General features: G+C 39.8%; 1 pseudogene; it reads left to right on the top strand.

The window, feature by feature from the left end:
* Nucleotides 1-3,651: 3,651 nt before the first annotated feature.
* On the top strand, nucleotides 3,652-6,948 carry LOC149212848 (pentatricopeptide repeat-containing protein At1g11290, chloroplastic pseudogene; annotated as a pseudogene).
* Nucleotides 6,949-17,391: the final 10,443 nt, after the last annotated feature.

The raw sequence follows: 17,391 nt of genomic DNA, 5'->3' as shown, positions 1-17,391 counted from the left end.
TAATAAGCCTATTTGTATTGATGAAGGTTTTGGGAATCCCTTGGTGGATATATGGTAAAGCTTGAGGAAGCCTTGATTGGTTCTGTTGTGATTCCCACATTCATGTTTGGAATATGGCACAGGGGTGATTGGCTAAAACAAAGATTTGGTTTAGCCCAATTTATGGTCAAGTGGTTAGTGGAATTCCTTCACTTGGTTGGTTTATGCATACATTAATAAGAACTCTTTTACCCTTGTATTTCATGTATAAATGTACTTGTTAATATGTGGATTTATGGTTGTTCTACTCTTTGTTATTTTGTTGATTATATGTTGGTTATAAGTGTGATTTATGACAAACTTTGGTTATGGATCTCATCATGATTTGGTTAGTACATGAAATGTGAATGAATATATGACCTAATAGATGATAATGTAGCTATTGTGATAAGGCATCAACTCTTCTTGGCGATTCTCAAATAAGTATGAGACCCCTATGCTCATATCTATGATTATGACTGGTAGATTACATGTTTGTGGTATGTTTGATGAAATGTCTTTTATGGCTAGTAGGGGTCAGGTCAACGCCTTGTACCAATGTTGCATTAGTAGGTTTAATTCATTGTTATTTATCATTTCTGGAAGTTCCATGAAGTTCTAGGCAGAGGCCTGAGACCTAACCTTGAAAAGGTGGCATAGAATCTGGGGTCGTTGGCTCAAAACTACCTGAAGAAGGCCACAGTTGCATGCATGCCTTGCTGTGGGAGCAACTGGAGGGTATTAGTCACATGCATGGCTTGTCATGGCAGCATCTGGTGGTCTAGCTCAATAAAATGACACATTGTCTTAGGGGTTGGGCACCTGAAAGGGTTGGTTGTCTCCTGAAGGTTCTGTAGCTTTTGAGAAAGGTCATATTGCTTTTGTTTTTTCAGTTCCATTTCCTCAACTGTACATGGGGAGTTGAATCACATCATAGTAACTCTTCGTCACATGTTTACCTCAGTGGACCAATCAACTTGGGTAAATGTGGGAGGAGGGTGTTACATAATTGTTTCTTATCTCCTCTTTGTTGATGATGTTCTCATTTTGGGGAAGGCTTGACCACTAAATGGGAAGATTATTCACATATTTTCAAACTTTTATGCTTTGCCACATGCTTCGCAATTAACACAAATAATTCTTCCTTTTACTACTTCGACACTCAGCTACAAGTCATCTAAGATGTGGTAAACTTTCTCCTATTTGAGTTGGGATCCCTGGCATAGGGATTCACTTACTTGGGATATCCAATAAAGCCAAATTGTTATCAAGCCCATGATTGGCTTTGGCTTGTCAAACATGTTGAAAAAAGAATCAGTCTCTGGTGCTACCGCTAGCTATCTCTTGGTGGCATAATGGTTCTCTTGAAATCTGTCCTTGAGGGCATGCCTGTTTATTGGTTAACCCTTTCTAAAATTCCCAAATCCATTATTAACAAAATCAGGCAGGCTAGCTTCAACTTCCTAAGGACAGGAAAGAAATCAACTAATGACATTCATCTAGAAAAATGGGAATTATTGTCCATTCCAAAACATCTTGGAGGTTGGGGCTTTAAAAACCTCAAATTTTTTGGTTGTGCCCTTGCAATGAAAAGTCTTTGGAGGGATGCTACTAACTTTGGCCTTTGGAGCAAATTAATATGTGCCAAATATCTACAAAATAGACCCCTTAAGGAGTGGATCCAACCAAGTTTTACTTACAAATCTCTTTCAGGGCCTCCCTCATGGAAAGGGATACAAATGGCTCTTCCATGGCTAACTAAAGGATTAATATGGAAGGTTGGCAATGGTCAGAATATCATTCTTGGGAAAAGCTCGTTCTTGGGAGGGCCTTTATGCCATCTACTCTCCCTGAATCTCATAGCCACTCTTCACTCCAAAGGTATATTCAACCTTGATTAGGCTTTGAGGGGCAAGTTTGAAAATACACTGTCAGGAAACTGGAAATCAATGTTGATTTAGACTTACAGGGTTCCCTAGCCTTGGAGTGGAATGCTTTCATCAAGGTCCTCATTTCCAACGTATTTTTTTTATTTGATGTTGATGACTCCATCGTGTGGTGTGGGAACAAATCTTCAAATCATCCTTCAACAAAATTAGCATATGATTACATCTTCAACAAGACCATCCTTACCCACTCAAATTGGTGGACCACAAAACTTTGGCACTAGCCAATTCCCTTGAAGCTCGAGTGTTTTGTTTGGCTTCTACTAGAGAATGAATTTCTCACCTAGCACAATCTCTTAAACAAAGGTTTATGTGGGCCCAACAAATGTTGCCTCTTTTCAAATGGCTTTGAGATTGTCCATGATCTATTTTTCCAATGCTCTTTCTCCAAGTTGTTATGGTCCAAGGTGTTGTCCTTTTTCTATTCGCTAGAGCCTAGTCCCTTTTCCTCCATATATGAAAACCTTCATTGGTGGAATCAAATGATGGGCCCCTTTAAATCCCTACCTATCTTCGTAGCTTGGGGCATATGAAAGGTTAGAAACAAGTTCATTTTTGAAAACTGCCCTATCTCTTCCTCCTACATTTTGCCTCGGATCACTGGTTTTTTCAAGGACTATTGGAGGTCTCCTCTGCCCAAACCTATTAGACCCTTTTGTTTCCCCTCCCTCTCCAGATCTACACATCTTGGATTCTTTGATGGAGCAGCCCAAAACTCTTAGTGTGGAGCCGGGGCACTTATACATATCATTGGGTCCTCCTCCTTCCATATTTGGGCCAACTTTGGGACTGGCTCCAATACAAAAGCTGAAATCTGTGTTGTTTGGGTGCTTCTATTTTTTGCCTCTTCCCTCCATATTTCCTCCCTGCAGGTTATTGGAGATTCAAAATGTATCATAAACTAGATCTTGGGCAAATCACATCTACAAGTTATGTGTTTAAGTCACTGGATGGACTGGATTTCAGCTTTAAAGACTAAATTCCTTGTCCTCAAATTTCAGCACATTCATAGGATGTGGAACCAAAAGGTGAACCTGCTCTCAAAAAGGGCCCCCGGAGGCTGAAGAAGGCCTCATCATTTTTAAGAGATCAAAAATTCACATATTATAAACAATGGACATCTCTCTATTGACAGGGCTTCATCACAGCAACTTTAAGTAGACCTTCCCTAGCCTACTCTAAGGATATAGTCTTTAGCCAAATCTGTCATTGTAATTTTGACTATGCAGTTACTTTCTAGTGTTCTCATGCTTCTCATCTGGTCATTATAGCTGACATTTGGATCACAGACAACTATATGTTTCCTGTGTTTGCTCAGCTGTAAACACTTTGGCTTCCATTTGTATCCATCATATGTTGCAGCCAGCTAATTTCCAATATGCAAAATTATTGATATTATATGACCCAACAACTTCCTGCTGCATCTTTTTTTGAACGCATGATCCCAGAGTCAAATTATTTCACTGTAATGATAGGCAGTAGAAATTATGATGTGTATGCTGCTCTCCATGTCCTGTAATCCTTCAGCACTGTGAGGTGTTTACAATTTTGTTATAAAGTGTATTTTAACTGTTCTATATTAATAAAAAAACGGTGTTTTGCTTTTTGGAAAAAAATTACTCTTTTTGTCATAAAATAGTAGGTAGATCACTGCAGCTGTAAATACATAGATGTATTCATTAACATTTAAATTGTTTGTTCCAAAAATATAAACCTGAGATATTTCATAACATTAACGAATCGGATAAGTTCAAGCAGGACGCATTCTTGAACACTTCTGTTTGTTGGAGCAAGATTTCCTTATGATTTGTGGATTGTGTGGATTTTCTCAACCATTGTGGGTTTTACAAGTCGGATAACATTAAACTCGGTTAGCGAGCAAGGTGCAATTTGTAAGCGGTCCTGCCTTTCACTCTGCCTGCTCTGCAACCTCACCGTACCTACTCTGTAATGATAATAGGAGATGAACATGTTGGTGCAGTGAAGTTAATGTAAAGAATGACTGTGTTATGGTAGGTCTCCTCTGCCCTCCCTTGTCTAGCATTGTGTTGGATGAATATGTCCCAAAATTTCTTCCCAGCTTTTACATACCTGTACCCCTTTCCATCTTCCAATCAAACTTCATTCCGTTGCACACATCTTTCATTTCATTTTCATGGTCTTCGTCCCATTCCCACTTCCATTGTTGTTGCAGAGCGCCGTAGGAATAAACTGAATAGCACCAGACAAGTTTCGGAATGTCCGGATGTACAGATAGAAAAACAGAGGAATGCTCTCATATGGAAGGAGACGATCAGAGATTATGTGACAAACGGAATCTGGGACAAAGCCCTGAGGATGTATTATCAAATGCAACGCTCAGGGATAATCCCCGACAAGTGGGTATTTTTGTCTGTAATCAAAGCATGTAGCAGCCTATCAGATGTCCAAGCAGGCACGAAGGTTCACGAAGATATCATCGCAGGGGGTTTTGAGTCAGACGTATTTGTGGGTACGGCACTGACCTCAATGTATGCCAAGTGCGGGAAATTAGAGAATGCACGCCAAGTGTTCGAAAGAATGCCTGAACAAAACGTTGTGTCTTGGAATGCTATGATTACTGGTTATTCTCAGAATGGCCAACCCCATGAAGCCTTGGCATTTTTTAATGAGATGCAAGTCCAGGGTATAAAACCCAATTCAAGTACCCTGGTTAATGTACTTCCTGTGTGTGCCGATTTATTTGCGTTGGAACAGGGTATGCAGATCCATGGTTACATAATAAGAAATGGATTTGAATCTGATATTGTTGTGGGCACTGCAATTATAGACATGTATGCCAAATGTGGATATGTTAGCATTGCCCACAAATTGCTTGAAAGAATGCCCAAACAAGATGTTGTTTCATGGACTGCAATAATTGCTGGTTATTCTCAAAATAACCATTCCCATGAAGCCTTGGCAGTGTTCAATAAAATGCATGTGCAGGGTGTTAAACCCAATTCAGTTACCATAATTAGTGTTCTGCCTGCGTGTGCCAATTTACTGGCTCTAGAACAAGGCAAGCAGATCCATGGTTATGCAATCCGAAGTGGATTTGAGTCTAATATTGTTGTGGGCACGGCTCTTGTTGACATGTATGCCAAATGTGGGAATGTTGACATTGCCCACAAATTGCTTGAAAGGATGCCTAAACAGGATGTTGTATCATGGACTGCAATAATTGCTGGTTATTCTCAAAATGGCCACCCTCATAAAGCCTTGGCCTTATTCAATGAAATGCAAGTCCAATGTATAAAACCCAGCTCAATTGTGATAGTCAATGTTCTTCCTGCATGCGCAGATTTATTGGCTCTGGAACAAGGTAAGCAGATCCATGGTTATGCAATACGAAATGGATTTGGATCTGATGTCGTTGTGGTTAATGGACTTGTAAACCTGTATTCTAAATGTGGTAATGTTAAAGTTGCCCACAAATTGCTTGAAAAAATGCCTGAACAAACTGTTGTGTCATGGACTGCATTAATTGCTGGTTATACCCAAAATGGCCGCCCACAAGAAGCCTTGGCATTCTTCAACAAAATGCAAGTCCAGGGTTTAAAACCCAACTTAATCACCATAGTTAGTGTTCTTCCTGCATGTGCCAATTTATTAGTTCTGGAACATGGTAAACAGATCCACTGTTACGCAATAAGAAGTGGATTTGAATCTGATGTTGTTGTGGGCACTGCACTTATAGACATGTATGCCAAATGTGGGAATGTTAACATTGCTTACAAATTGTTTGAAAGAATGCCTAGAAAAAACGTTGTGTCATGGAATACAATGATTCTGGCATACGGAATTCATGGATATGGTGAGGATGCTCTGGCTCTCTTTTCCCAAATGCAACAGACAGGCACAAAGCCGGATCATATCACCTTCACTGCTATTTTGACTGCCTGCTCTCATGCAGGGTTGGTCGACCAGGGTCGCCGATACTTTCAGTGCATGATATCAGATTATGGCCTTGCACCTGAGCTGGAGCATTATGCATGCTTGGTTGATCTTCTTGGGCGTGCAGGGCATCTAGATGAAGCTCATGACATTATCAAAAAGATGCCATTAGAGGCCAACGCAGATGTGTGGGGAGCCTTGCTTGGGGCCTGCAGAATTCACTGCAATATTGAGCTTGGAGAACAAGCAGCAAAACACCTTTTTGAATTAGAACCAAACAATGCTGGATATTATGTACTGTTGTCAAACATCTATGCTGAGGCACGCAGGTGGGAGGATGTAGTAAAGTTGAGGACAATGATGAAAGAGAGGGGAGTGAAGAAGCCACCAGGGTGCAGTGTTGTTGCAGTACATAGAGAGGTTCATACATTCCTCGTGGGAGACAGAACCCATCCTCAATCTGAAAAAATTTATGCAACGTTGGAAACCTTGTATGGGCAAATGAGGAAGGCAGGTTATGTGCCTGATACAAATCTTGTGTTGCAGGATGTGGATGAGGAGGCTAAGGAAAATATTCTATGCAGTCATAGTGAGAAGCTAGCCATTAGTTTTGGGATCATTAATACAAGCCCAGGCACCCCCATTCGTATCATGAAGAACCTTCGTGTGTGTAGTGACTGCCACAATGCCACTAAGTTCATCTCCAAGATTGTTGGGCGAGAAATTATTGTAAGAGATGCAAACAGATTCCACCATTTTAAAGATGGTTTGTGTTCTTGCAAAGATTACTGGTGATGGTAGTTGAACCAAACGATGAATATGCTTATGCTTTCAAAAGAATATTTTGCATACGATTCCTTTGTTAGGTCGAGTACAATCTATGCACAAGGAGAGGCATCTGTTGACTCAAAATTGGGTGAGTCTTTTGTAGGATGCTAAGCTCAAAGCCATAAATAATATGTTTATAAACAAACTCACTAATGTAATTCTGTCAAATAATTGACATAACATAGCACGTGGTGGATGTACAATCTATAATATATTAAAGTATCAGATATGTACCTTTGAATGATTTTTTTCTGTACATTCTATAGTATATTTAACTTTAAGATATGTAGCTTGGAATGATTGTCTTGTGTTGTGTGGTTTATGAATCTATGAGATCTGCAAAAAGGGTCATACAGGCAATTAAATGTTGGGATTACAAGTTTAATATTACTGTTTTGTAGTATAGTTATTTTATAGGTGAGGTTAAGATTACATAGGTGATTTTAATGAAATCAATTAAATGAAAAACAATTATTAGTAGAAACAGAAAATGAACATATTGGTGATTATGAAAAGATAGAATTAAAACATTTTCATTTAGATTAGATTTGTGTAAGTGAATTATATTTATAATATTATATTCATATGCTAATTTGTTTATAGTATATAAATAATTTTTGATTTTTTTTAGAATTGGGGATAGGTTTTTTATTTATATGATTCTTTGTTAGGAAATGCAATTTTATGTGCTAAAGGTTTTTTGGTTTGCTATTTTATTTATTAGAGTAGATATAAACAATATATGACATGCTCTTTTGCAATCTTTGAAGTGAATTATAATTTTATTATTTTCATAGTATTTGATATGAGGGTTGACGGTATATTTTGCTAAAAAACACTTTGGATAGTGAAATTCTATGTGCACCTTATCTAGGTCAACTAAATGCTTTGACTATGCATCTGTAAGAATAAACAAAGCATTAGACTAGATATCATTTTTGGGATTCAACTGCGTTAAGTATGTCATTCAAACGTATGACCATTTCCATGAGAGGTAGTCGTAACTGACTAATTTCTCATGATTTTTTTGAATAGTTCACTTAGCACTCATTGCATCGGGTGATGCTCACAGGGGTGAAGAAGTGGGATTGAAACTAGTGAAATGTGGAGAACGAATCACATAGCATCAATCATCACTTCCGGGGCTTGCACCCGGTAACCAGGACTTCCCAGGAGGTCACCCATCCCAGAACTCCTCTGGCTCAAGCGCGCTTAACTGGTTACCGGGTGCAAGCCCCGGAAGTGATGATTGATGCTATGTGATTCGTTCTCCACATTTCACTAGTTTCAATCCCACTTCTTCACCCCTGTGAGCATCACCCGATGCAATGAAAAACTCCACAGTTAAGCGCGCTTGAGCCAGAGGAGTTCTGGGATGGGTGACCTCCTGGGAAGTCCTGGTTACCGGGTGCAAGCCCCGGAAGTGATGATTGATGCTATGTGATTCGTTCTCCACATTTCACTAGTTTCAATCCCACTTCTTCACCCCTGTGAGCATCACCCGATGCAATGAAAAACTCCACAGTTAAGCGCGCTTGAGCCAGAGGAGTTCTGGGATGGGTGACCTCCTGGGAAGTCCTGGTTACCGGGTGCAAGCCCCGGAAGTGATGATTGATGCTATGTGATTCGTTCTCCACATTTCACTAGTTTCAATCCCACTTCTTCACCCCTGTGAGCATCACCCGATGCAATGAAAAACTCCACAGTTAAGCGCGCTTGAGCCAGAGGAGTTCTGGGATGGGTGACCTCCTGGGAAGTCCTGGTTACCGGGTGCAAGCCCCGGAAGTGATGATTGATGCTATGTGATTCGTTCTCCACATTTCACTAGTTTCAATCCCACTTCTTCACCCCTGTGAGCATCACCCGATGCAATGAAAAACTCCACAGTTAAGCGCGCTTGAGCCAGAGGAGTTCTGGGATGGGTGACCTCCTGGGAAGTCCTGGTTACCGGGTGCAAGCCCCGGAAGTGATGATTGATGCTATGTGATTCGTTCTCCACATTTCACTAGTTTCAATCCCACTTCTTCACCCCTGTGAGCATCACCCGATGCAATGAAAAACTCCACAGTTAAGCGCGCTTGAGCCAGAGGAGTTCTGGGATGGGTGACCTCCTGGGAAGTCCTGGTTACCGGGTGCAAGCCCCGGAAGTGATGATTGATGCTATGTGATTCGTTCTCCACATTTCACTAGTTTCAATCCCACTTCTTCACCCCTGTGAGCATCACCCGATGCAATGAAAAACTCCACAGTTAAGCGCGCTTGAGCCAGAGGAGTTCTGGGATGGGTGACCTCCTGGGAAGTCCTGGTTACCGGGTGCAAGCCCCGGAAGTGATGATTGATGCTATGTGATTCGTTCTCCACATTTCACTAGTTTCAATCCCACTTCTTCACCCCTGTGAGCATCACCCGATGCAATGAAAAACTCCACAGTTAAGCGCGCTTGAGCCAGAGGAGTTCTGGGATGGGTGACCTCCTGGGAAGTCCTGGTTACCGGGTGCAAGCCCCGGAAGTGATGATTGATGCTATGTGATTCGTTCTCCACATTTCACTAGTTTCAATCCCACTTCTTCACCCCTGTGAGCATCACCCGATGCAATGAAAAACTCCACAGTTAAGCGCGCTTGAGCCAGAGGAGTTCTGGGATGGGTGACCTCCTGGGAAGTCCTGGTTACCGGGTGCAAGCCCCGGAAGTGATGATTGATGCTATGTGATTCGTTCTCCACATTTCACTAGTTTCAATCCCACTTCTTCACCCCTGTGAGCATCACCCGATGCAATGAGTGCTAAGTGAACTATTCAAAAAAATCATGAGAAATTAGTCAGTTACGACTACCTCTCATGGAAATGGTCATACGTTTGAATGACATACTTAACGCAGTTGAATCCCAAAAATGATATCTAATATAATGCACTGCGTATATCCCCCTTACTTAAAAAGCATTAGACTCTCGAATAGAATAGAAAATGCAAACATGTTTTTACATGGTTCAAGAGTGATAGTTTAAAGGACTAAACTCTCTCACTGATTGTAGCTTTAACATTTAAAAATTTGAAAAATGGAAAAGTTGAAAAAATTGATTGTATTTCATTGAAGCATCCAAAAAACTTAGAAAGCCAAAGAGATTAATAATCTAGTGTTTATAGCTTCTACAATGGATTATAGTTGAAGTCTTGGAGTGTAATTTTTTAAGATTTGAAAGGATGGAGTGGCAATATAATTACCAAGTTTTTTAATATGAACTTATCATTTTGATTATAGAAAAAAATCACACAAAGGGATATATTGGTGCAAAATCTTTTAAAGATAAGTGTATATGATGTAAAGGCAATTGTAAGGAATTTCTTACTAATTACTGGTAAATATTTTATGCAATGATAAGATTATTTTATAATTCGATTGGAATAAAAACGTTGTTATTAGTGGATGTAGTGGCAAAATTTCTCAATTGGAACCCTTTCCTAATTAAGTTTAGAAGGGCCTAAATTTTTATAATGGAGATTTTTTTATTACTTCAAATAATGATTCGATAAAAATATATTTAAATGGTGTATTTATATGAATACATTTCCCAATTGGAACCTTTTCCTAATTATGTTTACAGAGGGCCTAAATTTTTATAATGGAGTTTTTATGTTATTTCAAATAACGTTTTCATAAAAATATATTTAAATAGTGTATTTAGACAAATACAATTGATCTAATGAATGTGAATTCACCAAGTTTTAACGACAACAAATCATGGGCAACAGTGACATTCCATTGTGAGGATGCTCAAACAACACTTGCACTACAATTTTCCATGAAGAGTGAAGGTAATTTTTGTTGGCGACAATCTCTATGACAAAAGGGTGGGTGCTATTTTTATTGGAAATTTTACAAAAGTTTTGAGTCCAATAATCATTATTGTGGAGATATTGCTTATCTGGATTCAATGGCTTATGGTGTTAGATGTTAGGCACTATGTTAAGGATGTGGGGCTACAACTGACCCAACCTCCCAGCTCTAGCTAAGGATGTGGGGCTACAACTGACCACAAATTGACAATTGACAACATCCCTCGGGACTATAAGATACTCAGAGGCCAAAGGACCACCCCAAGTGACCAAACCTTGAGATGGGGATCTTTTTCACTGACCTAGACTCACAATCACATGCATGACAAGGCTTGGGTGTGGTTAAAGGCCTCCAACTGTATCCACAACACTGCCTCCATGTGGATGTGACCCAACTTACCCAGTTCAGAGGGTGTGGCCTCGACATCTGAGCCACAATTCTAGGTCAACCTTTAGAACACTACACATAACTGCCTAAGACTTTCTAGAATGATATATGACATGACAACAAGGCTAAACATTCAAACTCAAATAAAAATCTGGACCTAGACTTCCTATAATAGACTAGACGTTTAGTCAAACACATGGAAAACATGTAAGCTGTTAGGGCCTGGATCTACCTCAAGCTGAAGGAAGGCACGTCTAGGGTAGCATCAAACCATGCTTAACCTAGTAGCTAGCCCTACCAGGTTGGGAGAGGGATTTCTCCTTGTCAATCTTAATTAGGATATTGGCAATTAGGGCTTGAGATGACTGAATTAAATCCAGATTTTAGGCTAAGTATAGTAGCTCAGGGTTTCTGGTTTGATTTTTAGGTTTTGGTTGCTGGATCAATTGGGGAAGGTAGATTGGGTCCAGGAAATCAACTCAGGGATATAGTCATGTTCCATGGGTTTTATAGCTCCAAATTTCACTCTTGAGGTTTGTGATGCTGCACTTATGGCTTAGGGCAACCCCTCCTTCCAGACCTGGTCCAAAAATTTAAAAAACAATGTTTTACTCCCTATACACGACATTGCCCTGAGCTAAACGCATGTGTACGCGGGTCTGTGTATACCCAACCCATGTATATGTCTTAAAACACTTAAAAAAATTAAATCTCCTTAATTTCGGGCGGAGATCATGGGTTTCACCTGTTGATTACCTGTTAGTGCCCATGGCCCAACTGTTCCCAACGAATTCCCAACTAAAAAACTACTTTCGGAGAAGTATAAAAAGGCTTCAATGGGAGGGCCTAAGGGAGGAGAGAAGAGAGAGAAAGATTACTATGCTGAGATTTCCTTGACCAGGTCTGAAGATCCTTATGCCTCCTGCACTTCCCCCCATTTACAGGAAACCCTTGTTTCCTTGTGTGATGATGTCTATCTACTACTTATGATATCATGGAGTAAGTCATGGAAGGAGTTTGTTAAAGACTTGAGACTAGACGAATCTGGAGGACGGTTCTGCTTGGAGCCTGTGAAAGGACGACTCAGGTGAAATTGTTCCCTTCTGTACTTTAGTTATTTATAATAAAAGAAACACTTGTCTTTGTTCCTGATATAAATCTTCTTCATGTTTATGATATCAACGTTATGATTCTCACATGAATGTTTGTTTTAATTGTGTAACTAACTACCTTTCAATATACTATGAAGATGATTTCTTTGTGATGCTTGGTCCATATACTGTTGTACTTTCTTGAATTGATTGTTTTGCAGGCTGAAGGAGCAAAAAGAACTCCAAGAGGGTTTGGACCCTGGTTGGAGCTTCTCAAACGTAGGACCCCCAGGTATGCTTTTCATCGTAGAGTTTGTGTATATTCGCATCATGGCTGCATGGAATGTGTGTTTCTCTATATAGATAACCTCTAATTTGCTAGGGTATTAACCCAAGACCCTAGGGGAATTTATCCCTTAACAGTGGGGCGAGGCAGACAAGGGTTTATGTACTAGAAATGGATTAAGATGGTATACTAAGACAGCTAAGGAGTTGAGGAGGGCATAAAGAAACTATGAATCCTCTTCAAATAGTTGAGAACATTGAAAACCAAATGCATTCCCAAGACAAAGCACAACAATGTATTTTGTCCATTCACCTTGATTCATTTAGTTTTAGAAGAGAAAGATGGATTTGGATACATATAAAACATAAGAAAAACTCATTACAAATAAGAAATAATACATAAAATCACTATCACAAGAATCCCACAAAAATAACTATGAAACCTAGTTTTATTCCTTGCCAAATTGTTGATACAAATGTTCAATGAGTGCCACCACTTCCACCAAAGTCCAACCTCTACAAATGACTAAGAGAAAACATAATATAGGCATAAAAAAACTCATGCTAGTCATCAGGGGTCGAATCCATGAGTCAAGGAGCTATTTCAACAACATCTAAACTAGGAACAAGAAAATAGGCAATGGAACAGCTTGCCTCTAAAACTAAGGAAACTAATATATTCAGTTCAAAACCACTTTTGATTTGATGTATCTACCCCATCAAGTGTTTTCCATCAATATTTACATCATATTACATCATTTACCATGCAAAATTTACCAAGACAAGAAGGAGAAGTCAACTACTGAAAAAACTAGGCGAAATTTGACTTTTAGGCAAAATTGACAAAAATTTGCTTGATGCGCAACGCCCTAAGCCTAATGCGCAGTGCCCCTTTAGGGAAGCTTTTGGAGGCCTTCCACTCATCCAAATTAGGCCCAAGATAGCTTGTTGGAAAGCTATGTCTGTCTAGTGTCTGGAACACTTTTGATTTTTTAATTTACAGTTGATTTGCCCCTTCAAACATCAATTCTCCCAAGACTGCTTCCTGTGGGTCCAAAAAGTGGTAGAGAGGGCATTTTTTGAGTGTTTTTTGCCCTTTTGGTGGCCAAGATCTTTTCCAAAATTGATGAAACTTTATGGGCTTGCTTATTTTTTGATGCTGAATCCAAATCTATAATCCATTTGTCAAGAGGATGCACTAATTCAATGTGCAGCGCCATCAGCTGGAATTTCCTGTGTTTCTATTTTCAAAAATGCAAAATGACAATTTTTTTTTCAAAATTTCCTCAAATTTGGTAAGAGGCAACCTCATTAAGTGCTTTGCTGAGATAATGAAGCTTCAACCAAGATTTTGAGTTTATCATATTCTTTCTTGGCCCTCAAGGCTCTCCTTAACTTAGCTTTTAGCCTCTTTGTCCTTGCATTGCAGATTTTGTTTCGAGTTAAGTAATGATAGGCCATATGGCATAGCATTCTCTTCTCTTTTTTGGATTTCTCAAGCAACTTCTCAAGGTGAATGTTCACCCTTTCCAACCATGTCTCTCGGTCATTCTCACTTTCTTGCTCAAGGGAGGTCATCTCGATCTTTGTTTTCTTTGCCTCTTGCCTATCTTCCCTAATTATCTACAACTCCATAATAGCTTGCTTATATGTCAATTATTTGTTTTCCTACTCAAGATAGTTAATGATTCATTTGGCCCTCTCAAGGTTAAGTGATAAGGCTTGAATTTCAACCCGCTTCTCTTTGATAATCATGTCCTTGAGTCTTAAGCTTTGAGAGCCCAAATCAGTAACATCCTCCTCAATCAAAGTAAAATTCTTTGTCTTGCTCTTCAGGACGGCTCTCCTCATGCATCTTTTGTTTCCCTTTGTCTTTGCTATTCAACTACTGGCCAACCTGTATAGCTGGAGAAGAAGGCAAAGCCCCTTCCACCCCAATGAAGATAGCATTTTCCTGTGTTTTGGTGAAGAAAACGAGACCCCTTCCACCTCCGGTGGAGATAGTACTTGCCTGGCAGGAGCAAAAAGCTTCCTTGTGCCTCTGACAAACATAGGAACCTCCTTTGTTTTATTTTCAGGCTCCTTTTCACCTTCCTCTTGCGGATCTGAAAATATTTGAGGCCTCTTGAAGCACTCATGGGCAATGAAATTTTCCCATGGCATTCCAAATTGAGTGAGCTGATGCAAAACAATAATTTTGATGAAAGAAAAATGATAAATGCTATTGAGTTGCTGTGGATATGGTTTTCTCTTTGCAATCACTGTCATCCTCTCTATGTTTTTGCATATGAAATAAGGGATGCTCATCATTCTGACCTTGGTGAAGTGCATGAGCAATCTGATGTGGTAGGCATAAAGTTTGGAGAACCTACCCTCATGAGTGGAACATGCCGGTCCTCCAGGAATTTAAAAGGAAACACCCTACTGAGTTTGCCATGGTACTTGGCCTTGATATAAGGCTCATAATGCTGCTTACTAATATTTTTCCTTTTGTTCCACTTTTCCCCTACATCTGGAATTCTTATGGCCTCTGCAATGATAGTTAGTGAAAGAGTGAAGTTTACCCCAGCAATATGTACCATATTGTTATCCATGTTTATCACAAACTGCCTTGCTAACTCATGGTGAAATTTGACCCTCTCAACCATTTCACAAAACTCAAAACAGGACTGATATCTGAAACATGTGGTGGCTAGTGGGCAAGCAAGGAGTTCACTCATGCTAATAGGTTCCTCCCTGATGATTTTTCCACCTTTGTGAGGCTTCCTTTGCTACAAATTTCTTTCTCTTGAGCTATCACTAAGCGTGTCCTCTTCAAAATCTGATTCACTACCTCTTTCCATGCTTGTCTCTATGAGATAATGTGGTGATGATATGGTGAATAATGGATAATAGGTGGGAACAAAAAGGTGAGTATGAAGAGATTTTGTAAATGGAACAATAGTAATGAGATGAGGTAGGGGAATGAAGGGAAGGATTTAGGGAGCTAGGGTTTTGATGTTTGAGGGACTGAGGGTTTGATAAAAGGGATTAGTTTCTTAGGGAAATAGGGAAAGGGAAAATAGAATCAAGGGGTAGTTTTAGTGCAATGAAGTTGGGAAAAGGGACAAGGGATTGTGGTTTTGCAATGATGTGAAATAGAGTATAGAGGCAAGCTAGGGTTTGACCTTTAGGAAGCAAAAATCATGAACCAAACATGAAAAACTCTATTTAAGCTTAGGATGTATTGACACTTACTTGTTAGGAGGTGAACGCAACAAAAGAATTGATGGAGGATGAATTTGGGTGAATTATAACTTTGGCAGCTCAATGCGTAGCATGGTCCACCCAATGCACAGCGCTAGCTTGATGCGTAGCACCAGTGTATTTTAATGAAGGAGAAAAGTGACTGATGTGCAACACCCTTCTGATGGGCAGTTCCGTGCTCCCAATGCATAGCACCAGGCAAACTTGCACCAAATTTCATTTTTTCTTCCCTTTTTGCTCACCCTTCCTTCAAAATGAAATTTTAGCTCTCCACTTGACCTTTTTTACAATGAGATGACTTTCTATCATGATTTTTCTTTATATACCTTACACTTTAATCTTTCTTCATTTCAAACCCACTTTTCTAAAGTCTTGGTAACTTTTTCAAAAAATCTGTTTTTTAGTTTGTGTTATAGACATATTTGGGCACTGCAACTCCAATAATATATGTTCATAAACCAAGGGCTTCTAAGTCCCTAAAAGTGTTGTTTCATACCCTAAAGGAACAAGGTCAGCTGATTACATCATCTCCCAGAAGTTCTCCATGGAAAACTGCTCAGAACTGGTCAACACTAGACCATACAGACTACTCAGTGCTAAGGGTGCGATGCATCTCACCTGTTCAGTGAAAAAAGTGTGATGCATACTGGAAAGCACTTTTGTAGGGCGTGATGGGCGAGAGTAGACAAATGGCAGAGACAGTTTGCAAGGTGGATGATCATGGAATTTTCCATAAACTTCTCTTGTGACACTTGCCTCTTTGAATTCGCCCAGGGATGAGTAAGAGATCATGAATCTCCAAGTGGAACCAAGGACTATCAGAGAGAGGACACTAATCAAAATCCCAGAAGCTAAATCACCACCCTACAACCATCTATATATGGATCCCTCATCCCAGAGATCCAGAGGCTGGAATCTTGTATTTTGTAAGGAAGTGTTGTTGGTTTCTTGGTGGAATATCATAGTGTTGGGTGATCTAATCTTTTCATGAGGTGAAGAAGGGATTTCAAGCTGGGAGGATGATGCTGGGTCAGATCAATGGGTTTTAATCCTCTCTTCTACTCTTTCTATTAATAAAACTATTCAAGTTTTCCTCCACATCCTTGTATGTTTGATGATATATGCATTTGTGTGGTCAATATATATCTGGTCCTATATTGTTTATGATTGTAGATCTCCGTACTTCGATAGTGTTATGCTGCTTTGACTTTACAGGTGCTCTTTGAAGCGAGGTAAGCAAGGAAGGAGCGGCAAAGATCCGCCAGAAGGGCGAGGAAACAAGCAAAGGATCAAGCGCAAGACTAAGGTTGGTATTCTTTACTCCCCTGTCATCTACTTCTCATAAAGGAAAACGAAAGTAGTTTTAGTTTGTTTGTTTCTAAGATTACTACCCATCTTAGTGGGACTAGCAGTTCTGAGTGTACACTAGATTTCCCAATAACAAGATGGCGACTCCACTGAGGAGCGAATAGCTTGTTTGCTTGTCTATATTTGTTTATTTTATAAACTACAGACAGAGCCTGAAGTCAAGCCAGCTAGCCTTCGAACTACATTTTCTATGCAAGTGAAAAGTAGATCAATGCTGCTTCAGTCTATCTCCGAGTTTTGTTTATAAATTGAATAATCGATTTGCAAACATCCTAATTGTCCTCGTGGTGGCTCAAGTAACCTCATTAGATCATCCCCTGTGATTTACATTTACTGACTATCATTTGCTCAGCCTAAATCCCTGAACTGAGCTGCAAACTGTGACCAAGAACCAAGTTGAAGTCTCATTACTGTACCATCGCACCCTTTCTTCTAGGAAATGTGGATGCATTGCACCTCCCATGTGCAGTAG

The sequence above is a fragment of the Pinus tabuliformis genome, chromosome 1_1 (assembly GCF_031772625.1).
Source record: "Pinus tabuliformis cultivar Carrire ecotype Pingquan chromosome 1_1, CPIR1, whole genome shotgun sequence".
Lineage (NCBI taxonomy): Eukaryota > Viridiplantae > Streptophyta > Pinopsida > Pinales > Pinaceae > Pinus > Pinus tabuliformis.
The sequence above is the reverse complement of the archived record's forward strand: the minus strand, read 5'-3'. Positions and strand labels throughout refer to the sequence as shown.